The 26,138-nt window shown below is 35.4% G+C and overlaps 1 long non-coding RNA gene across 1 annotated transcript; it reads left to right on the top strand.

Moving 5' to 3' along the window:
- The first annotated feature begins 8,415 nt into the window (after nucleotides 1-8,415).
- LOC125364586 lies at nucleotides 8,416-25,022 on the top strand. Its single transcript, XR_007213536.1, has 3 exons — nucleotides 8,416-8,550; nucleotides 13,341-13,345; nucleotides 25,012-25,022. It is a non-coding gene; the product is annotated as an uncharacterized LOC125364586 (long non-coding RNA).
- Nucleotides 25,023-26,138: the final 1,116 nt, after the last annotated feature.

Here is a 26,138-nt window from a genome sequence, read left to right as displayed (position 1 = left end):
TGAAAGGAAGAGGCCCTTTTTTGGATAACTGATCGACAAATATATGAGATGGTGATTAACGTAAGTGTCAACCACAGAAAGAAGCTCCTAGAGACACCTGAAAAAAAAAACATATGTTTAAATATGAAGACTTACAAGATTTTGTGGTCAGTAATCTCTAAGAAAACGTCCAGTTACCAAAAAACATGCCTTTGCTTGTTCCTGGGAAGACATGAATGAAGAGCTCTTCAGCTGGGAGTGGGGCGTTAGGGCCTAGTGAAGGGCCTCTGAACATGGTTTATGATAAATGAGTAATCTGTTGCACAAGAGTGGTGCTGAATCCCATCAACAATCCAAGAAAGAGTCAGACGTAACTAACAATTCTTGTTTTAAACCATATATTGGTGGCTCACTTCTGTAATCCTAGCTACTTACAAGGCCTGTATCTAACAATTACAGTTCAAAGTCTACCCCATTGTCCTATTGAGTAGCCAAATGCTGTAAATGGAGCTGTGGATCAAGTGGTAGAGCCTGAAGTGAATGAGCTAAGAGACAGCATCCAGGATCTGAGCTCCAATCCCAGAAGTGGCACACATATAAAATAACAACAATAACAAATAAATAATCATTGTTTAATTAGTCCCATTGGACAAGACATGAAAACACCAGGGAACTAAATTTGTTTAAGTCAGAATAAAAGTTAAATTAAAAAATCTTGGATAAATACCTACTTCCTTTTTTTTCTTGACATATGATAGGGTTATGCAGACTAAGATTGGCTTAAACCACTCTATCCAACTTAGGCTATCATGGAACCTACCATCTGTATGTAGGTCTCAGCCTAGAGTACTGGAATTACAGGGCTCCAGTATACACATTTATCTACCAGTAAGGAAATACTGTTCATAGAAACTATATTCATTATTACAAGTCAAATGAAGTCTGGTCGTGCCAATAACATAAAACTCAGTAAACACCAAAATAGTAGTTCATTTTTTACTTAGTGCCATTAGTAATCATTTCCTAGAATTTACTGCACAGCTGAGAATAAAACACAAACAGCTTCATTAATTCTAGTGTCAACAAATTCATGAATATCTTTCGGGGGGAGGGATATGAACTGTTGATATATCATTTATATTCGCCACTGAGCTAAAGTTTAACATGCTGGCTAGGAGATAATAAATGACTTAATGAAGGTATTTAATATATATATAATTCATTATATATATATATATATATATATATATATATATATATATAATTTCTGAGTGGTCTTTACTGGCAACGGGAGGAAAAAATACTCTTTCCTAGGTGTCATAGTTGATTTGGGCCATAGAAATTTTTTCATGTCTTGTACCTTGTCAAAACACTGGAGAGTTTATGGAGTGACTTCTTCTAACTGTTGGCAGAGTTTGTGCCTAACGAACATTCTATGGAGATTGAGTTTAATGAAAAAATAATAAAATTAGGCAACATTTTGAGAGAAAAGTAGGAAAGAATACAAAACTATCTAAAACTTAAAGATTTTATGAAATAGCCTTTTAGTTAATGGAATTGTATTTGGCCAAGAAATATATTAAACAAAATTGAACGGATCAAGAAAATGTGGCATGAAATTCTATGATTCCCTCAGAAAGAATGACATTATACCATTCATAAGGAAATAGAAAGACTTGGAAAAATATTAAGTGATGTAATCAAGACCCAAAGAAACATACACTCCATATTTTCCCTCACTTGTAATAATTAGTATACTCCTAGGATAGTTCTAGCAGAGGATCACAATAGGTCAATAGCTATGCACACATGCCCATATAAAATGATACTAATCAAAATGAACTTCAAGATATGGAAACAAGAGATTTTTTTGTTTGTTTTCTTGATTGTTTTTTTTAGTGTACTGTTTGAAGGTTTCTTACTTTCTTTTTTGTTGTTGTTTTTATTCTTTGGTTTGCCCTCCTATCACTGTTTTTTTATTTCAGTACCCTTTGTCTTGTATATAAGTTTATCTGATTTGGAGATGGGAAGGGGAATCACAGAAATGTGAGACAACGGACAAAGGTTGAGCCACTGTAACAATGATACTCATAAGACACTATGTTGGAAATGAACTGTACAACTTGTGGAGGGGGCAAGAGGGGGAGGGAAAGTGGGAGAAAAGGAGGGCGGGGGTAACAATGTTCAGTAAGAATTGTATGCATTTCCTTACACATGTAAGTATAACCCCTGTATAAATCACCTTTACAATAAAAATAAATAAATAAATAATTTTTTTTAAAAGAAAAAGAAAAAAGAAGAAAATTGATTAGCTCCGGTTTCCAATGAGAAATACCCTTTGCTACCTAAAGCAAAAAACCAAACCAATCTTTGAGGCATATATCTATACACTATCTGTATTTCTGTATACACATTGGAACTCAGGTCAGAATAATGTTTTTGAATAAATGATGAAAATTGTAACCAACAAAAAGAAACAATGTATCATTGATTTATAAGAAATACAATCAAAATCCCCTCTAAAACAATCAGTACTAATTGTACATTTGGCAACAATACATGAGAATAGTTTACCACTGCAATGACCAAGGTGAAGTTTGTTCAGTATCTTATTTTACTTGCCAACTTGCTGGGTAAACACATATACTTTCTTTTCATCTTCTTACTTTTTCAAGTGAGCTTGAATCTACATGTAGAATGTTTGCTGTCCTTGAGTCAAACAGACTTCCTTGCTGGTCCTCACATCTCAGGCAGATGGGGTAGTTTGGAGAACAGGCATGAATCACCAGTCGTTGGCTTTGAAATCTGATTTTTGTATTTCTAATTTTCTAGTTATTCATTTCCTTTTTAAATATATAATTCAATTATTTATCACAAAATAAAAAAAAATTCTCACTTTATTAGCCTTTTATGTGTTGGAAATAGGGCAAATAAATTCTCCAGCATATTTTTTTTCTGTCTGTCCTGGGGCTTGAACTCAGGGCCTATGTGCTGTCGCTGAGCTTTTGTGTTCAAGGCTAGTGCTCTACCACGTGATCCATACATCCACTTCTGGTTTCTTGTGGTTAATTGGAGATAAAAGTTTCAAGAACTTCCCTGACAGCATTGAACCATGATCCTCAGATCTCAGCCTCCTGACTATCTAGGATTATAGGTGTGAGCTACCAATATCCAGCTCCTCTTATCAAGTATCTTTTAAATATTATATATATATATATTATTATTTTAGTAGTTGTACAATTCAACTTGATCAATGTCAATCGTATATTTTCAAGTTTTGTCCTTTCCATTCCTGTAGGCGAATTGATCTTTCTTGAATTTTCTCATCGAAATTTCTGTTTTAGAAATTTTTTATTCATAATCTGTGTGTAATTTATTTGCAAATTAGAATGAGATGGATGTTTGTTTGTTTGTTTTTTTTTTTTTTTGGCCAGTCCTGGGCCTTGGACTCAGGGCCTGAGCACTGTCCCTGGCTTCTTTTTGCTCAAGGCTACCACTCTGCCACTTGAGTCACAGCGCCACTTCTGGCCGTTTTCTGTATATGTGGTGCTGGGGAATCGAACCCAGGGCCTCATGTACCCGAGGCAGGCACTCTTGCCACTAGGCCATATCCCCAGCCCCAGAATGAGATGGATGTTTGAATTTTAATTTCCAACTGACTTATTAGATAAGTATGTCACTCTGATTTTTAGTTATTTCTTGATCACTTAAACCTAGAAAACATTTCCAAGTGGATATATATATATATATATATATATATATAATTTTACCCTTAATGATTCTTCAAACAATGTGTCTGAAAATCTACATAATACTATTATCCATTTTCCTGATAACCAGGCACATGAAATGCTTTGGATTTTTTTTTTTGTTGTTAGTAATAAAATTTGAGTATAATCTCTCATACTTGCAAGACTGGCACTCTACCATGCCTATACCATGCCTATACTCCTACTTTTTTGTTAATTATTTTGCAGATGTGGCCTAGGTTACATGTATGAACCACTGAAGTAAGGCTAGAATTAATTTTCTTTTCAAAAATTTGTGGACTACAGAGAGTAATCAAGAGTCTTTTCCTAATACTGTTTCTTTCAAAATTTCTATTATCTGCCTCTGTTCATATCAGAAACTAGGAACAAAGTTGTCTTCTGGTGTCTAAACAGATTAAGTTTCTTTTTTGATTTTTTTATACAATTGTTCTCATGGATTTAAAAGAAGAAAAATTCAGAATTTTGCTCTACAATCCAAAACAAAAGACTAACTAAAGACTTAGTTAATGTTTTGTAATATTGGACTCAAGATTACAAAGAACGTATTTCTAAGGGTCTTGTTATTAGAGAAAATAATAATCATATTTAAAATTGGATTGACATATCCAATCTGAGATGTGTCCTCAGCGTATGTTCTCAATACTAAATTGTGAATTTACAAGTGACATAATTTACAAATAACATTTATCTTAAAAAACAGAATAGCCCCTTTCTAGAGTGAGTCAGAAAGGGCTTGTACAAGCATCCAGAAAAGAGCTTTCTAGGATGACTGGGGTTCTTATAACATATTCACTTCAAGTAACTTTCATAGTAGGATTCTCACAAGGAAATCTATCTGTATCAAGTTGTTCAGAACCTAAGTGACTTGTAAGAGTGATTTCCTTTAGACTGGGTAACATTTTAGAGTACTTAATGAACTGGAGCATTCTAAATCTGAAACTTATGGATGAAGATAAGCGAAGGCATTTCCCTCTTTGAGGCAAGTCCTTTAAAATTTCCTAAATTTACTAGCAGCACAGTGGAAAAAGACTCTTCTCATTTTAGAAAAATTTGTGTTTGACACAACTCCAGACTTAAAAACCTTGACTCGTGAATATTGTTTGAATAGAGTGCCAAATATCAGAAAAATTAAGATTTCAGACATTTCACTTCTAAAATATGATTGATGTCTGGGAAGTATGTTATTGATAGCCAAACTGTAGCATCTTCATAAAATGTGCACTTCCAGAAATGACTTAACTAAATCTAACAATTCTAGATACCCCCACACATGAATAACATACTAAATATTAGCAGTAACCACTTCTTCCATTTCTTTCCATCCCACACTGAAAATAGTTCACAGGAATAGAGTAGCTTGGCTTTATGCTCTGTGACAGTAAACAATGCAAAGCATAGAAAAGGGAACATCTAAAACTTAAAGATTTTATGATATAGCCTTTTAGTTAATGGAAGCATCTGCTTCTATTGTAAATGGAAAGATGTTCTCTCTTACTCCACCATTAGGGGAATGAGGTAAAGAACCTACCAGCTTATATTTCAAAACAACAGTTTAGTCTAATACAATAGCGAAGAGCCATGGTTATAATTAAAGTGGTGATGTGAATATTGGCTTGCTTCTGAATAATCGTGATGGTAAGATTTAGCTGTTTACTGAACTACATTTTGAAAACTTTTCATGAACAACTGGCAACTTGTGCTGCCATTACAGTTTGAAATTGTTAAAAGCAAGAGTTCCAGAGCAACTCAGGAGGAATTTGAAGTTACTTTGTATGGAAAGCAAACCCAGAAGTTTCACTCTACTGATTTGATATGCCATAGTGATGACCTTAGTGACTGGGAGGTGAATACAAACAAGAGGAAGAGGAAAAGGAAGAGAAAGGAAAAGAGGAGGAGGAGGAGGAGGAGGAGGAGGAGGAGGAGGAGGAGGAGGAGGAGGAGGAGGAGGAGGAGGAGGAGGAGGAGGAGGAGGAGGAGGAGGAGGAGGAGGAGGAGGAGGAGGAGGAGGAGGAGGAGGAGGAGGAGGAGGAGGAGGAGGAGGAGGAGGAGGAGGAGGAGGAGGAGGAGGAGGAGGAGGAGGAGGAGGAGGAGGAGGAGGAGGAGGAGGAGGAGGAGGAGGAGGAGGAGGAGGAGGAGGAGGAGGAGGAGGAGGAGGAGGAGGAGGAGGAGGAGGAGGAGGAGGAGGAGGAGGAGGAGGAGGAGGAGGAGGAGGAGGAGGAGGAGGAGGAGGAGGAGGAGGAGGAGGAGGAGGAGGAGGAGGAGGAGGAGGAGGAGGAGGAGGAGGAGGAGGAGGAGGAGGAGGAGGAGGAGGAGGAGGAGGAGGAGGAGGAGAAGAAATTGAGATTCTATGAAAGAAAAACTTTGTGACCGAGATAGAAAATACCTTTAACAGAATCATCTGTTACTGTCACTTCTAAATAAACAATCAGTAAATTTGAAGATAGGCTAGTATAAATTAACAAAATAAAACACAGAGGGTAAATAGAATCCTGAGCAGAAACCAGAGAGAATCTGGGTGCTGGTAATCCTAGCTACTTCAAGGCAGAGACTTGAAGATTGCAGTTAGGAAGCTAGACTAGGCAGGAAAGTGTGTGTCTCTTATCTCCATTAAGCTATCAGAAAAGCCAAAGTGGAGCTGTAGTTCCCGCAGTAGAGCAAAAGAATCCCAGGGACAAGTGTTCAGGCCCTGAGTTCAGCCCCAGGACAAGCATAAAAACAAAGAAACAAACAAAAACCCCATAGAGATCACTCTGCCTTATGGACAACACCCATCAGATGACATAAGAGGTGTGTAATTAGGATTATATAAAAGTGAGGGTGTTGTAAAGGAAAAAAAAGAAAAGTGGTAACAGCAGATTTTTTTTTTAGAATTGAAAAAATCAGAGAATAGATATTAAAATGCAAAGTATGTAAAAGTGAGAAGCATGTTTGTTTTTCTGAAAATATGTTTAGGAACATCTTTTTTAAAGTAATTATTTATTGTCAAAGTGATGTACAGAGGGATTACAGTTTCATATGTAAGGCAGTGAGTAAGTACATTTCTTGTACAATTTGTTACCTCTTATTCAGGCATTCATAAGTTAAGATAAATAGGCAAACTAGAAAGCCATCAGAGGAAAAAGAGCTGTACTGTAAAGAACAGGTACAGGAAGACAGGCAAACTTTTCACAAAACGATGGATTCCATATGATGATGGATGTCATTTTTAAGGATCCACAGTTAAAATACCTTTCAGATGAATAAAACTCTAACAACTTTCGATAAACACCGAGGACTATGTGGCCTGATAGACACTTAGATCAACATGTATTAAAATACGATTGGAAGTAAAAAGTGCAGATTTAAAGTAGCACTGAATGCATTATCTTTTTATCTCATACTCAAAAGTAAAAATGTAACAATATTAGCAAAATAATGGGGAATTTGGAAATACATGTTATAAGATTTAATACCAGAAAATGCCATAGACAATCATGAAATACAATTCTAAATGATTTCATGATTTTGGAAATTAAAAAATGATTTAAAGTTGATGAAAATGAAAACAGTTGAAAGGTTTTTAGAATGTTGACATATACTTATTGTAGAACTCAACATATTATGATTGGTGAGTGCAACTAAAGAGGAAAAATGATAATAGATAAAGTTTATATAAGTAAAGAAAAAGAGTCTGAAATGTTTTTAACCTTAAGAAACTAGAAATCAAAGAGCAAATTAAACCTTGAACAAGTAAAAAAAGGATGAAGAAATCAATTTAGTTCTTCACAAAAAATCAATAAAGCTGACAAAACTCTAGCCAGACTATGGGAAAAAGTGAAAATACATAAATTATAAATATCAACAATAAAAGAGGACATTTCATTTGAAAAACATACAGATACTGAAAAGATAACAAAAGATATTGTCAACAAATTTGCGAAATGCACAAATATCTAAGAAGGCACAAAACAGGAGAGTTAACCAATTAAATTTATATATATGTATATATATAACATATATACATATCTAATGTATGCAAATAGTACAGTATTGCAAGGTTGATAAACAGGTTCCCTTTCATATTTTTGTTTTAGCTATTTCTTTGATAAGTTCTCATGATGGTGTGTCCTTGGATCATAGTCTTCCTAGCGATTTTCCTACCTATTTCTCCTTTAGTAGCTAGGATTACAGGAGTGAGCCACTGAAAAAGCTATTTTTTTGAAGCTTTCTTTTCTCTTAAAGAAATCAACTTTTAAATGAAATCCCCCTGGTACAGGTGTGGTGGAAATAAATTTATCAGAAAAATATTGAAGATGAAAATAAAGGTGATATTCTTCATTTCTTGAAGTGAAAAGTGAACCAATGCTAGTAAATAAGAAAGCAAATATGTCCTGATCAAAACGTTTTCAGACACCTTTGACTTTCATTTGATTATGAAACTTGTTTAAAACTATACAGCAATATTTTTCCAAAATGAGTTATATGAAAAAATATTTTTGTCATGTACAACTGAGTTACATAGAGGTATGAGGAGATGAATGTGGGACTTATTATTAGGAATCATGAAAAAGTGGAAAATGTTCAAAGTTTAAATATTCCGATAACCACTGGATTTATGCATTAAGCAAAGATGCCACTTCTATGTTTCTAAATACCATTTCTGAGTTGCCTTCACCAGGCCTCAGTTTCCTCAAGTTATCTTGCTTCATTTTCCCCTAAATGACTTTGGTCTGTTCATCTTAAGAGAAGTACACGAAGGAATATGTCCTGTATTTGTCGTAAGTCTACCACAGCTCATTTTCCTCTAGTCTATTCGGCTTCAGTTGGTGGTGGGAAGATTGAAGCAGGGAGATTGGCTCTAGTCCATGACTTAGGGACCAAGTGGGCAATAAAGCAAGACTCTCTCCTCCACCCTAAAAGAAAACAAAAAAGCAACATAGAAAAAGTAAGGTCCCCTAATTTATAATACTTACTTCATCCTATTAAATAAATTACTGGCCACTCAAAATGTACCAATTTTGGTTTGAGAGAAGATGAACACAATCAACTTGGCTAGCCTGTGAGGGCTAATGCTAATTGCTAACTGGCCACGGCAGCAATCTTGTTACCTCCATATGTGTGAATCCTGTTACCTCAGATGATTTCCGGATATATATATATATATATATATATATACCATCTATAAATCATATATATTATACATATATATCACATCATACACACATATACAAACATACATACATACAAACATATATTTTAAATGAAAGATCGACCATTCAAGTACTTCCAAGCATGGACTTGCCACTAGAATAATATATTTTGGCCACAAAAGATGCTTCCTGATATATTAGTTTTGGAAAAATTAAAAATTTTAAAAATTAAAATAAACATACAAACAAACACAGACTTGGGATAGAATGTAATTATGCTGAAGTATTTAAACTTTAATGTTTCCCACATTAGCTTAGAAACATGGAATGCAATTTCTGTGCAGCTGGGATCTGTTACAAGTGAATAAGCAAATTTTGTGATTGAATTAAAAAAATATACTGAACTCCAGGGAGAGGACAGGATAGCAATAAAAGTAATTAGCTCAATGGTTTTCCCACTACAGCATGGCACTGTGTATGCTTGGCTTCCTGTGTAGGTTGGAATAAGGGCTAAGTGATCTTGTTATCCTTATGGCTTTTACTTATAAGTTTGTCAACTCTACGTGATTTATTTGCTCCTCTTGAAAGTCAAATGTGTCTGCCATGTATTAGGAAGAATTTTAGGGTCTGAGAACAATTGTAATGTTTAACAGACAGGCTAGTTGCTTCTGTTTTGCCTTCCCACAGTAAATGCTGTCTTTTCAGTCACGCATAAATGGTGGTTTGTCTGCATTCACTTCTCTCTACCATTTCCAGCTGGCTTTGTCTGCATTAATCAAGATACAACCCAAAGCTGTAGAGCTGGTTATATATAATTGCAGGAGAAGATGTAGAGGCTGAATTCAATGAATATCAATATGATGGTACAATGATTAATTCAATGAATCTAAACAAAACGTGAGCTTTCTTTAAAAAAAAATGCTTGAGCAGGTTGCTGCTAGCTCATGCTACAATCCTAGCTCCTCAAGAGGCTGAGATCTGAGGACTAAACTTCAAATCCAGATTGAGCAGGGAGGTCTGTGAAACTCTTATCTCTAACTAACCACTGAAAGTAAGACATGTGGCTCGAGTGGTAGAGCATCCGCCTTGAGCAATAAACCTAAAGGGCAGTGTTCAGTACTTGTTCAAGCCCTAGTATCAGCATTAAAAAAGAAAGAAAAACATTAAAATATGCTACAGAATGTCATAGATTCTGATAATTCAGTCAAGACATAAAATCCTTTCAATGAATCTTTTGTCATGATTTACAGCCTTACTATTTTTCTTCTTGGAAGTAAGGGCTATGGACTAATTTGGCTTGATTATTTTTCTTCAGTTTGCTTGATTGGCTGGTATTGTATCACTTGAGCCACTCCTTGAGGCCTGGTTTTTGGCTAGTTACGTTGTAGATGGACTCTTGTAGACTTTTCTGCTCCAATTGGCTTTGAACCAATCCTCTAGCTCTCAACTTTCTGAATATGTAGTATTACAGTTGTTAGCCTACCAGTACCTTGCTATAGACTTCTATTAATATGCTAAAACAGCCCTACCTCCATGCACACTTCTTTAAGGACTTCATTTCATGAACTTTTTCAAGTTTACATATTTTTACTATCTCTAAGTAGTTGTATAAACAAGTTGCCATTCAGGAACGCAGTCTATGAAGACAATGGAATTCTTAAAAATTACATTAATATAAGTTTGAAAAACAGATAAATAATATGGGAATCATTTGATGTCACCTATGTTAGTCTTTTAACAGACACAAATTCAAATCTCTTATATAATGCATAATGTGGACTCCAGAGGTAAAGGAGAATAGACAACATAGAAGGTGGAGGCTGAACAGAGGCAATAACTTATAGTTTGGAGTAAGCAGTTCCATCACTCTGTTCCATAGATCGTGACTATAGATAATGATTATTGTATATTTCACAAAAGCTAGAAGAAAGGGAGGTAAACATTTGCATCACAAAGAAATGGTATATGTTTGAGAAAAAAATTAATCCTGATTTGAACATTTTAAAAGGTATACATTTATCAAAATATCTAAGCATACCCCATAACAGTGAGAAATTTTTATAGTTCAGTTAAATGTTTTAAAGAAAGATTTGAATAAATGATGTTTGAGTAAAAGATACAGAAATGTCTACAAATTTTATAATAGTTTTCCCTCAAGTAGTTCTGATGGTTATTTTTGGATAGTCCCACAAATATCTTGTAGCTTCTCATTTGTCCTGTAGGCTTCTAATTTTATTGCTTGATAAACATGTCCGCTGTGTATTGTCTGTCATTGTGCAGAGTTAGAATAATGGGTCTGTCAAGAGAGTGATGTTCTGACATCCTACCTACTCCTGAGGCTGAGGTCTAAGGATGATGGTTCAAATCTAGCCCAGACAAAAAAGTCTATGAGATTCTTATCTCCAATTACCCCATATAAAGCCATAAGTAGAAGAGAGGCTCAATTGTTAGAAGCTGAAGGAGAGAGAGAGAGAGAGAGAGAGAGAGAGAGAGAGAGAGAGAGAGAGAGAGAGAGAGAGAGAGAGAGAGAGAGAGAGAGAGAATCTTCAGCCCCAGTACTGGCAAACACATATAAGTATGATATTGATTTAGTTCAAGTGAAAATCATTTTGTTCACAGTGATATTTATTTTTCTTTGTTATATGGAACAAAACTCTTCTTCCTGTTTCTAGCGTCCTCATAGGAAAGCCAGCCAGACATACTTCTAATATATATATATGAAGATGGCATTTAAGATTCCACCTTACAAATGATTTACCTGTTTAAGAGTACCCTTTCCCTGAATCTGTTGAATGTAAGCATCAGTTTTCTTTTAAATTCCTGGAAAGGAAAATTACACTGACAAAAGCTTTTGTCTATTTTTATTTTGCCATATTTTGTAAATAAACAAACAGATACTACCTGCTTACATACAAAGTGCCTCTGTTTCAGTTCATCATTCTCAGCCAAAACCAGGTCAAAAGATCAAATGAAGAAGCAAATTATTCCACTTCATTTATCTTGCCTCTCTCCTTTCTTTTCTTTCTGCTTTCCTTCCTTCTAGTCATCTCCTGACTCAACATTATCAAATCCTGCAGTTATAAAATGGGTTCTTAAAAGTATTGCATAAGAAACCAGCCCATTGATAGGAAGCTAGAGATCTGGCGGACATGAGCACATGCAACGTACTTGGTGTGACCAAAGGTGACAGGGTGGCTTTCCTCCAGTCAAATATCAAACAGACAAACCTAACTTATTATGTGAGCGGCTTGTCTAATAAATCCACAAGAAAGGTGCAATTCATAATGTGTTACGTTAGAAAGGAAACAATAAAAATAGAATCGCCATCTACCCAGAGGAAAGGAACTGTTTACCTCATTAAAACAAAAGATATATCATCCCAAATCACAAAATAAATGAGAAACAAATATCAATTTTGCTTAATCAAGAAAAAACAACATACTATTTGATCTATGCTAACACTGATTTCACTAAATTTTCCCTCCCTCCCTCCTTCTTTCTTTCTTTCTTTCTTTCTTTCTTTCTTTCTTTCTTTCTTTCTTTCTTTCTTTCTTTCTTTCTTTCTTTCTTTCCTTCCTTCCTTCCTTCCTTCTTGTGTGAGTATGAGGCTTGAACTCAGTGCCTGGGTGCTGTCCTTGAGCTTTATTGTTCAAGGCTAACACTCTGCCACTTGAATCACAGCTCAATTCCAGCTTTTTGTTGGATTGTTGGAGATAAGAATTTCATAGACTTTCTTCACTGGGTGGCCTGGAAGTAAGATCCTCAGATTTCAGCTTCCTGAGTAGCTAAGATTATAGATGTGAGGTGCCAGTGCCAGATGAAATAATTATTCCTAAAGAGGATCTGAGGGCTCATGTTCTTTATAAAAACATTGCTTTGCCTTTTTCATTGACTAAATAATACTTGAGAATCACTGGATTCAAACACTGTGGCCAAAATACGTCTCTGAGACAGGATGTTTGAAATTATATTTTTCAATAAAATCCTACTTACTCAAGTGTACCATATTATTTTCCTCTTACTGTCTATAAAATTTTGATGCAAACACCTGTGCTTTCTTTTTAACTGTGGCAGAAAGCAAATAATATTGACAAAATCTCTGCCAATTTACATTTATTCTCATGTGGCATTTTATCACAGCCTTACAAGTGACCCTGATCACAGAGCTAGTGAGTCCTTGTGAGTACATCAATGAACAATTGCAATCCGTCCCCTCTCAACACAGGCATGATTTACTTTCTATGTATGGCATAGCTGGATGAATGCATTAGAAAGGTATTACTTTGTATTAAGGTATAAATCGCAAGTGTGCATGGACTAGGAGAGCAAGACAAGGTTGCTATTTTCAGCACACAAGGGAGTGTTGTGCTTTGTACATGAACACCTGCTCTATCATGGAGAGTAGGGTAAATTCTGTCAAGGCTCCATTGAAGGTGAACATAACTATATTCATAAAAGATAGAAAAGGTTACAATCTACACACTGTACCATTTCAGACCCATTCTGTCAAAAGAGTCTATGTAGTCTAAAAGAGACCATCTTTGAAAAGAAGTTTCTGAGCCTTGGGAATGCAGAGCAGGAGAGGAGTATGTGATAGAACTACTCCTCTCTTGTGTCCAAATGAGGCACTCCACCTTGTCATCCACAAACAGAAGATGTAATCTACAGAGCTTCTACAGATGCATCTGTCTGTCAGTCTGTCTGCATCTCTGTCTGCCTGCCTGCCTTCCTGCCTGTCTGTCTCTCTCTCTGTCTCTCTCTCTGTCTCTGTCTGTCTCTGTCTCTCTCATACACACACAGAATACACCAAGGCTTATGAATGTTTTATGAGATTCACTATGGAAATTTTCTGTTTTTCCATTGGGTTTCAAGAAGTTATTGGGCTGCTTTTTCTCTGAAAGTAGAGAAGTAGAATCTCTGTACATGACTTTGGAAATCATTATTATTGGGAGGAAAGAGAAGCCATCGAGTCCCTGGTGATGGAAGTCACTGTGGCCTGCTAGGATAAAGTAAAATTCATAGAAGCCAAAATTCCAAGCAACAAATACAGATAACTGTATGAGTCAGGTATTTTTCTACCCTAGGTTTGAATGAATGAAATCAATAGACAAGTTTTACTGGATTTTCTTTTAATTCTCAGAGTGAATCTATTTGTTTTTGCATAGTGCTATACATCTGTGCTTGAATGTTACGAAAACTACTACACCCAAAGCCACCTAATGTCATTGATTTTTTAATTGTTATTATAAAGGTGATGTACAGAGGGGTTATAGTTAAGTAAGTCATAGTTATAGTTATGTAAAAAATACATTTCTTTTTGGACAATGTTGGCCCATTCCTGGCTCTCTCCCAGTTTTTCCCTCCAGTCCCCATCTACATTTTCAACATATTGTCAAGTGAGTACCACTACTGCATTTGTGTGTTGACTTTTTCAGTCAGATAAATTAGCTTTACTAAGTTCTTCCAAGCAAAGAGCCAATTCCCCCTGCTAAAATATTAGGCATAATAGGAAGGTCTGACTACTGTCTCAATGAGGTCAACATAGTCTTTGTTTTCTTGTTAGCTACAGATTTGGATTCCACCTGATGAGTTGGCTACAATCCAGGTACTAAAGAGACATCCTTCCAGCACAGCTTTTTGGTAATTTGGAGACAGAATATCATAGATAGACTTTTCTCTGACTAAGCTGGCCTTGAACGAGATAAAACTTTCAGAACTAGCTTTCTCTTAAGTAGGTAGAATTACAAGTGTGTGTCACCAGAACCCAGCTTGAATAACACAATTCTCGTAACTTGATGTAGAAATTTAATGGCAGAATTTTTCCATAGTGTTATTCATTAGATTTCAGGAAAAAAATTCCTGCAATAAAAGTAATAAAACAACATGAATAATTGGATATAGGAGGATATGCTGAATAAAAATTTGAGTATAGTGATGGGAGGGATGAAGAACAATTGTGCCCCAAAACAAACAGAAAGGAGCCTACATTAGTGCAGTGAAATGGGTGTTTCTGAACACATACACATTGACAGAGATGAACAGCTGGGAAGGGTGGGGTTCACTTACTAGTGCATAGCTCGCTCAGTAGAAGAAAAATTGTTAATTCTACAGAATGAAGCACTGTGAAAGAAAAGGCGGTATCAAAATATTGCATGGCTTACTGGTGAAGATCAATGACATATTAACAGTCATGTAAATTCACAACCATACCCCTGAAAAAAGAATAAGACTTGGGAATTGGAAATCTGGACTGGGTATAAGAAGAGATGAGTCTTTACATTTTTTAAATAGAAATTGATGTAAAATGGCTAAAAATTATAAATGAGATTATTATCCACACAAACATGTTATTTAGAGACCTTGAAGAAAATCTCCAACTAATTCATGCAGAGAAATTCAAGTAGTCCTACTTGGAAGCTAAAATGTAAGGAAAGGGAGGAAGTTCGGGATGACTTTATCTTACAAGTCATAAAACAAATAGATGTTACATTATGCACAGGTATTAATTCTGATAAAATGAAAATAATAGGAGGAGACAAGTATTCAGGAACTCCAGTTCTGTTATAGCGACAAGAATTGCAATGGGTCAAAAGGTTACAGGCAAATGAAACATGTCTCCTATTGTTCTGCTCATTGAACAATACTAGTCAAAAGATAAGCAAGGGCTGGGGATATAGCCTAGTGGCAAGAGTGCCTGCCTCGGATACACGAGGCCCTAGGTTCGATTCCCCAGCACCACATATACAGAAAACGGCCAGAAGCGGCGCTGTGGCTCAAGTGGCAGAGTGCTAGCCTTGAGCGGGAAGAAGCCAGGGACAGTGCTCAGGCCCTGAGTCCAAGGCCCAGGACTGGCCAAAAAAAAAAAAAAAAAAAAAAAGATAAGCAAGTATCTAGGATCATGAACTTCACAGTACATCCTTAGAGAGAGGAATTCAAAATATCAATAGTAAAACTTTTGAAACCAAAGATATTTTATTTAAAAAAAATGAATGCCTTGGCTTTTACTAATATTCCATGAGATCACGAGACAGGATTATCATCTCTAAGGCATTTCCCGCATGGAATAAAATGACAGAAACAGTGCTTTCTGGGTTTTTAAAAAAAAAAAAAAAGGTTGGGTCCTGCTTTTGCTTTGTATGTAGGACAAATAGTTTAAAAGTCAGATATTGGGGAGATGGAGCTAAATTATAGATAATTGTACCTTATCACTATCAGTTCAGTTGAATTTAAACACTTAAGTAGTTACAGTGGTTGTGATTGTTTATGTGTCACATGTAATTCTAAAGATGGGCATTGTTTCTGCTACTGTGACCTGAAATCGTCTATTGCCAGCTCTTCCTTCTCATTTTTAAAATTAGTGTACTACATGAGTTACACAAAAGGAGGTTTCAAGGTTACATTTCCATACATGTTTATAATATGTACCCTGTTACTCTCTCCCTCCGTTCTAAACAATTCAACAGGTTTCCTTGCTGAATCTTCCTACTTGCAAACTTTTCCAACCATTTTCATCCCCTTTCAAAATGTATTTCACCATCTATCCTACTTCCTTGGCTCCTTCTAAGCAGTCCCTTAAATTGCTGTTTTATGTTGATCAAGATATATATTTGTGTAAATGATTGTATGTATATAAGTAATGCATGTTTATATATGTATATATGTGCATACATATGTATTGTTTGTGAAGCTTCCTAATCCATATGCAAGACCCCAGAAATTTTGAGTGTTAAATAACACAAGTAAAGATTTGTCTCCAAGGAGCAGTTTATACTTGCATAACAATGCTGCGTACAGAAGATTTTAACCTACCTGCTGCAAGGAGCTGGGGTTGAGCAGAAGACAGGTCTGTAGACCTTATATAAATGCCTAACAAAAGCCAGCAGGACTTACAATATCCCTTGGGATATTGTTGAGATAGTTACAGGCACTCGGAAACTCAGCCAGGACTGGGTCATTAACTCCATTTTCCTCCTTCTTTCCACAGAGCCCCTCCAGCTGCAGCAGCTGCTCCATGCTTCCTTCACACTCAAACATTAAACCCCCTTGGACAAAACAGCAAGAAAGTAGAGTAAATGACTTTGGCCTCTAAAACGACAGCCCTGAGAACGTAAACATTCAGACCTCACTAAATGAGAGGTTCTACATTTTAGGTTCTCTTAAATCAAGTGACCTGAAACAGGGATATTCTCTGGTTTTCATTATTTCTCATTTTGATAAAGACAGCATGTCTCTCACTCTACTGATTTTATTTGTGTTCTTATACATTCTTTGAGGTTCTCCTTGGATAGATAAATTGAGCTTCATGTTCCAGAGAGCAGGTTGGTTACAGAAGTAGATTTGTGGCAGAGACTGACAGGCAGGATAAGACCATCAGAAGGACTTACTAATGACCCCAGCATTCAGGCATTTACTTTTGATAGATGTAATTCTGATTATGGTTTTTTAATGGAAAACTTATCCCTAATGCTAATTATGCACTAGTACATCAACCAACTATATCCTCTAACATAATTTATTTGATTGCAATACTAATACTATACACGAATGATTAAATTTATTGCTGAAATTATAACAGACATTATATGAACTGAAGAAAAAATATGTAACTATATTTCCAATTTTGCTCTTTTGGTCATTCTCTCAACATGGTAAATGGTTTTGCATAATTATGATTTGTTCATTCAAGCAATGATCATGAGCACTATTAAATATATATTTATTTCAAACATAAACACTGGTACAGGAGATATAAAACAAACAAGACATAGAATATAGTGTCAGATGGTCACAAAAATAATAATAAATAATATTTGAATTGATTTGCTTAAGTAGATTTAAAATAAAGGAATCATTTCATCATCATAAATAGAAATACTTAGTAGGTCTTAGTTAATAACTTTAAATTATGTCTGATCTAATCATCTATATCACTTACCTATTTAAAAATAATATACTGTAAAAATGTATGCATTTGGAATTTGAGAAGTGGTATGAAGGAGATATTCAAATTTAAATTTGCACCTTTCTAAATCTGGTATATAAAGCATATGTGCAATATGGTTTTATTTAGCTAGATTTTTTTTTTTGTCTTTTCTTTTTTGGTACTGGGGATTGAACCCAGGATGTTGTACTTGCTAGGCAAGCATTTTGCGACTGAACTATATCACAGTCCATTGTTTGGGTTTTGTTTTTGTTTCTGGTTTATTTTGTAGCTGTATTTTACAATATTCTTTACTCCTTCCTGTTCTCTTTACTTTTATGTGCTGTGTAAGTTGATAAGTTAGTATTTTCTTTTCCCTTTCCTTTTCCTCTCTCATCTTACTCACTTTATGAAAATTTTGTAACACAACTTTTCCCTCTGTCCTGATAACTTAATGCTTGTATATCTTTACAAATTGGACAAAGTTCCCATAAAGTTCTGTAGGTGATGTATTTTGGGGAGCTAGTTTTCTATATGCAAGCTTTCAAATATGTTTAAGCAAAATTTAGTAAAATAATTATTATTAATATTGTTGTTGTGTTATTCTTTGGATGTAGGGAGTTCTTTGCCTATTTTGAGTTATCAATTTGTATTTTAAGGATTGACCTTAAAATATTCATTTTATTATTTTATTTTATTCCTACAGCTGCAGAACTGTACATGGTCTTGAACTAAATTCAATTAGCTGAGTTAACCAGCTACACCTAATCACAACACCACAGAGAACTCTTGCATGCTGTAGTACACACCAACTAAAATGCTCTAGAGCTGAAAATTGCATCTCAAGGTGCTTAATCAAAATATTTTTATTTCTTTCCTCAAATTTTTTCTTAACCTCAGAGTGACTGTGTCACCGAACCCCTTACAATACATTCTCTATTTAATTGCTTTCAAATTTCCTTAGAGACTGGATCAAAGCCAGTCTGAGCTACATAAGGAGACTTTGTTCCCAAAAACACACACAAAAAAAGTTTCTTTAGAGACATTCTTCTCTGTTTTACATTAGCTAAAAGAGAAATTTTTTACTCCTTTTGTATGTTCTGCCTTATTTCAACAGATTGAACTCAGAAAATGTTAAAAAAGATGTATGTTATATATGTGTGTTACAAAGATTTGTATATACATAGAAATATCAAATGTATGTTTCATGAAAAGATAGTAGATAAGTGCAGTTAGCTGAACTAATAAAATTTTACTTGACTTATAAATATATTAACTATTAAATGTGCAATAATATGATTATTAACCCTTTAGTTTCTCTTTCAGTCAAATTGTACAAATTATAGGACAATACAATCACAACAAAAACAGTTAATGTTGTATCAGATTATACTGATTTTGTGATCATTTGGGACTGACAATGTAATTCTTAAATTGAAATTTACTAAAAGGTAGAAATAATCCTTTCCTCCCCAATTTTCTGTATACATTTTATTCCTGCCAAGTCTTTGAGAGTCACTTGTTACCTTCAGGATTTGCACTTCTATGCACAGAAAGACACCTTTAATAAAAATTCTCTGAAGGCTGGGTATCAGTCGTTTTCATGCTAATCAATATTCAGTCACAAAATCAGTCTTTGAAAACACATTTGGTAAAATGACAAAAATTCATTCAAATGCCATAGATACTATTGCAATCTTTTCATAGTTGTGAAGAAATGAGCTCCAAACCTACATGTTAAAATTTGAATAAGGTATTGTACCTTATTATAAATGATTTGTGAAAGAAAGTTCTATTTTTTTCTTTTAACTGTATGGATCTTTCAAAATAAGCTTTGGGTTGAATTATCTAGATGATTACCAATGTAAATTGTTACACAAATCCAAAAAGTATAAACATATTCAAATGATAGAAAGCAACAGCTTTTTAAATCATTTTTATCTTTATGCTCATTCTAATGATGAACAACTTGAGGTTGAATGTCAAGATGTCATGTGCATCAAACTACATAAAAATTTATTATATGATTAAGTTACCATTTAAAAATGAGCCATTTAAAAATGGCTCAGTTCATATGACATTAAAATTATATAGTTATAGAGACTAAAATGGTATATGAAAATCATTAAAATTTTAATATATTTGCAAAGGTTATCAGAGAACACTAAGGAAAGTTGAATTAGCCCATGGAAATGTGGATGAAAGGTCTGGTTGGGCATTTGTATTATTATATTATGCTTATATAGCTGTGTAAGCATGTTTTAATATAAGTGTGATCTAGTTTGGTCAGTAAATGCTTTGATATATCAATAGTTAGGGAATATACTTTAATATTTCATTGAAAAGAAAATGTTAATGAATTATTATCTTTCTACTAGATCATTACTAATAATGAATAATAGCACTCCAAGATAGATGTGGATGTGATCAACAATTGTGTTAATATGCAGGTGCTAAGTGGATTCAAATTTTTCTAGAGGTCATTAGGCAATGCTGCATGTATCTGTCATATGATACAGTAGTCCTCCTTAGAAAAGCTTACCTAAGGAACTGATAGCAAAGGTTTCAAAAAACATGCACACACGCACGCACGATGTGTGTGTGTGTGTGTGTGTGTGTTTGTTTAAAGTTGTTTTAGTGTCTTTATTTTTTAAGTATTTCTCAATTTTTCTTTTCACTAAAGGATACCTTCTGAAATATAGTATGTATTGTCTGGAGGTTGGAGAATATAGGACCTTCAAATAAACAGAAGTTTGATTTAGAAATGGCAACACCTTTTTACTATTTCTTATATTTAGCTAAACTTTAAAATCTAATATACGGAATTCATTTATATGAGCAATTGTCTAAATACATGGAATTTTGAATATCTAACATACCTATTGTTCCATGTTTAGTTAAATTTTGAGTGTTCAGTTTGATATTTTGCTTTTTGTTGTACATATGTTACATATATTTCTATATTTTAATATTACAGAAAGCAAATTCATCCTGAAAAGAACAGAGACAATTCTGTTTTAACTTCTCAATTTAAGAAGTCATACATGTAATTCTATGAAATGTTAATTTTCTAATTACAATGGTAATGAATAATCATATTAAAAATCTAATGGTTATATTTGTTCCAAACTTGATAAGCTATATTCTAAATGCATTAAGAGTGACTACATAACAATAACAAACATATGTAAAATTCTATGGGATAGTATATGATTAACACTGTAAATGATATTCCTGCAGTTTTCAAGTGGCAATAATTTAGCATAATTGGGCACTAATTAAGATAATGTGACATTGAAGTGTCTTGTTGTTTCTACTGATAATTACTGTCAACCTCCATGTTAGCTAAGGGCTTTGTCAAGAATAACAGAAAAAAGATGGATTCAAAAATCGAATTCAAAATTTGGAATGGAGTTTAAAAAGTCAGACATTTCATGTCTTATGTTCAGCTTTACGGTGAAAATTCCCTCTCAGAACCCACAAAAGATGTGCTAGAAGGCTCAGCCAACTCAACCACAGGCCCCCATCTCCTGGACAATGTAGGGATGAGGCAAATTGGTTCATTGAAAGTATTTACCACTTCATTCTGTTGAAAAAGAAATCAGGAAACATTTCCATTCACAACAGACTCAAAAGCAGTAAAATACCTAGATTTTATCCTATGCCAGTATCATAAAACAAACAAAACAACAACAAAAATCTGTAAAACCTTGAATAAAGGAACTAATGAAAACAACAGAAGATGATGTCTCATGGACTGGCAGGATTAAATATCTTGAAAGTGGTCATCCTGCCAAAAGCAAGCGTTATCCAACACAGTAGCCGTTAAAATTTCACTATCATTCCTCAAAACATCACAGAAATCAATCCAAAATACATACAGATGCATAGAAGAACAGGATACAAAATTCTATGTAAAAAGAGAGCAATGCTGGAGGTATCTCACTATCAGAATTCAAAGTATAGTATAGAGACATAAAAAACAGCTTTGTATTAGTACATACAGAAACACACAAAATAGATGCAATGACCCATCACATAATGAAAAATAGCTGGAAGAAACCACACAAACATACAGCTCATTAGAAGAACGTATAATGGATAATATACATTCTCTTTAAAAGGTTGTACTGGAAAAACTAGAGATCTACCTACGTAAGACTGAAATTGTACCTCTACCTCTCACCCTGTATAAAAGTCAACTCCAATTCAGTCCAAAAATTCAAGTAAGGTTTGAAACTTTAAATCTCCATAGGACAATGCAGGAAAAATCCTGGAAATTATAAGCAACAGTATGTTTTTTGTGACAACCTCTCCAAAGCTGCAATAAGTAGGAGCAATTTTTGACAAATGAGACTATATCTGCTCAAACTTAGAAAATGGAGGGAAGGGGTTAGGCTGGGAAGGAAAAGGGAAAATGACAAAAGGGGATGCATTCACTGAAGTGCATTGTACTTATAAACTGATTAGATGAATGGTAATTCCTATGTCCAACTAAGGGCATTAAAATGTAATTAATAATATAAAAAATAAATAACCAAGAACCAATACTCAACCTGCAAAATAGGAGAAAATCTTCACCAGTATTCAACGAAAAAAATAATATCCAATATTCACAAATAAAATAAAAAATAAAAAGCAGGGGATGAATCTTATTCATAGATGGTCAAATGAACTGAATACATTTCTCACAAGAAGAGACACAAATGGAACACAAAATTGGAGACATATAGATCTGTTTGTTACCCTAAGCCATAAATAAAATGCAAATAACAACAAAAACCCACTAAGGTTCCATCTCACTTCAGTCAGAATGCAGCTATCAAGAAAACAAACAATAACAAATGATGGCAATATGAAATAAAAAGAAAACCTTTACGATGCTATTGGGAATGTATATTAGTTTAACCACTATGGAAATCAATATGAAGCTTTTTCAAAAGCCTAAAAGTAGATCTTTCTTATGTTCCCACATATCTCTGCTGGTCATTCTTCCAAAGCAAAGCCAAGATGTCTGAATATGCGTGGTTACTATGGAGCTGTTCACAACAGCCAAATAATAGAATCAGCCCAACACACACACACACACACACACACACACACACACACACACATTCACATATATATGTATATATATATATTCTTCCTTAGTCATTCACTTATCATATTCATCCTATAAACATCATGTATATGCTATACTGTGTTACACAGCCATAAAGAATATTGAAATCATGTCATTTGCAGGAAAAAAGATGCAATTTGAGGGTACCATACTGAATGAGACAAACCAGTCTCAAAAAACCCCCACCAAAATATCATGTTTGTACACATATGTACATGGACATACATCCATATATGTAGCTGTGTATACAGAAAATCTTAGAATGTGGATCTCACTAAGGGGCCACTAAGGAGAAGAGTGCAAAGTGCAAAAAAGATGAAAAACCCTCAATGGAAGCTGCGGATCAAGAGAGGAATGGGGATTAGGGAAACAGAAAGAGACTATCTGGTGGTGGGCACTGGTAGGAACAGGCTGAACAAACAAGGAATATGAAGGAAAAAATATGAAGCATGCCAAATGAAGTAAGCCAGACACAAAGAAGCATAGCCTCCATGATTTCCTTCATTTCTAATAATTAGCTCTCTAGGATAGTACTCTCAGAGGATCACAATAGCTCAGTAGCTATGTTCATATGACCATATGAAATGATGCTTATCGAAATGAACTCCAAGATATGGACACAAGAGGGTGCATTTTTGTTTTTTTTTTTTTTTTTTTTTTTTTTGGCCAGTCCTGGGCCTTGGACTCAGGGCCTGAGCACTGTCCCTGGCTTCTTTTTGCTCAAGGCTAGCACTCTGCCACCTGAGCCACAGCGCCCCTTCTGGAGGTTTTCCATATATGTGGTGCTGGGGAATCGAACCGAGAGCTTCATGTGTAGGAGGCAAGCACTCTTGCCACTAGGCCATATTCCCAGCCCTGGTTTTGTATTTAATGTACAATGTAAAATCATTTCTTTTCTTTTTTTTTTTAAATGTCCTCCTTTTCGTTGATCCCGTGTTGTCACTGTTTTTTATTTTGGTGCCTTGTGTCTTGTATATATATCTATCTGATTTGGGAAACGGAAAGGAAATAACGAAATGGTGAGACAAAGGGGGAAGCAATGCAACAGTGATACTCCCTGTTGGAAATGAACTTGACAACTTGGAGTGGGGGAGTGTGGGGGGGAGTGGAAAATGGGAGAAAAACAAGGTAGGGGTTAACAATGTTTGATACGAAATGTACTCATTACCTTATGTAACTATAACGCTTCTGTACATCACCTTTACAATAAAATTAAATCAAAATTTAAAAAGAAACCTTGCAGTTATGCAAATAGATCAATGAAACTTGTTGAAATTGTTTTGGGAAAGAAAGAAATGGGAGCTGGGATTGTGACAGAGTGGTATTGTTAGGTCTTGCCCTGGGAAACAGGCTGCTTTTCTTTTCTTTATAAATTTTATTTTTATTTTTATTTTTTGATTGAAAAGGTGAACAGGTGAGTTACAGTTAAATAAGTAAGGTAAGGATTATATTTGTTTTTATTCACTGTTCACCCCCCCCCCATTATCTCCCACTTGCCCTTCCCTATCCCCAGCACACCCTCTCCCCCCCCCCCCCAAGTTGTAAGGTTCATATGCAAGTCAGTGTCAAGCGAGTAGCAATGTTGCTTTGGTTCATCCTCTGTCCTGCTGCTTCTGTGATTCCCTTTCCCTTCCACAGATCAAACGATCTTACATACAAGACAGAGGGTGCAGAAAATGAAGAGAAATGCGAAAGAAAAAGAACTACAAGATGCTAAGTTTAGATGCTTGGTACAGTGCTGGAGCTTGTAGTTCTTGCATTAAGAACAAAACTGTCATTTAAGTTCAACGGGGTTTTTCAAATGCAAATAAAAGCTGAAGTGTTAAAGCAGAGGTTAGGAAAAAGGTTTAAAAAATCAGGAATGGGTTCCTAGATATAAAATTTGGAAGTAAAATTGCTCTAAATGTTTTTTTTTCCAAAGTTATAAAAAAGGAAAAATTAGGACTACCAAAATGATTGTTTAACTGCTATTCCAGTGTGCCTTGCAGGTGTTCTGTAGCGATTGCAGGCGGGCCTACCGAGAAGGACCGATGATTCATTCTTACAAGCTTGTTAGATATAACTTGGGGCCCTGAGTCCGTTCCGGGTAAGAGTTTGGACGCACCTTCTTCCACTTGGGCCTCTCCCAGCAGCCAACGTTGACAGGCGTCCTGGAAATCCTTCCAAGCCGAGTCTGATACAGGCTTGGGTGGCACTTGCTGGGGAGCTGGACGCAGCTTCAACCTCCCCAGTCCGGGTTGTAGCAAGACATCGCTCACCTCCCTGTAACAGGATTGTGTAGACACCGGCAGGCTGTTTGTGGCCACTTGTCTGTATTTATCCTGTCGGTCATTTCTGTCTCTAGGCCTGCGGGCCCTTCTTGCCTGTCTTATCGATTTGAGCTGTTTGTCTCTACTCTTCTCAGTGCCAAAGGTGGCATCTAGGTTCTTTGAAGCCAATGGTGGGTGGTCTTTCTGCCACTCTGACAGCCAGCTCATTGACACCCAACATGCCATAACAAAGTCTTCTTGGAGTTACTTAGAATCTGCTGCAAGTAAGTCTGTTTCTCCGTCCTGTTGCCTGTTGTATATTTTCCTGAGGTAAGGAGGCTCTGGTGGCCCTGGATGGGAGTGGATCACACAGCAGAATCTGGATTCAGCTTGCTGAGCAGGTGTGGCAGGCCCACTGCGCAGACTGAGACTCAGGGATGCGCTAGAGGCCCAACTCAGCCTTTGGTTTTTGACCACTGGTATCAGTCCCTGTTTTCTGGGTCACCTTGGATCACCCCATTAATCAGGATTCTACATAGGACATAATAACTTCTACTTTCCATATACTGGAATTCATAGTGATGTGCTTCATTATATATGGTCCTATACACTAAGCAATTGGTTTATTGAGATTTCCCTGTTAAGAATATCATAGGCATATTCTAGTTCTTACTGATGAGGGAAATCATCCAACCTACTTTTCTTTGGGTCTGGCTTACTTCACTTAACATAATGTTTTTCAAGTCTTTCCAAGTCCTTACAAGTGGGGCAATGTAATTGACATCTTACCTCAACGGCAAGGTCATTCCACTGCAGATCCGCTAATACTTGGACTTATTCCAATATCTTTGAATAAAAATCTGTGGAAATCTTTTTACTTTCATCATGTACAAATTATTCCACAATTTTGTAAGTTTTGTAAGATATATATTGCATTTCCAAGGCTGAATAGAAATGAAATTAAGACCA

The sequence above is a fragment of the Perognathus longimembris genome, chromosome 16, assembly GCF_023159225.1.
Source record: "Perognathus longimembris pacificus isolate PPM17 chromosome 16, ASM2315922v1, whole genome shotgun sequence".
In the NCBI taxonomy this organism is placed as follows: domain Eukaryota; kingdom Metazoa; phylum Chordata; class Mammalia; order Rodentia; family Heteromyidae; genus Perognathus; species Perognathus longimembris.
This window is presented reverse-complemented; position numbering and strand designations above follow the sequence as displayed.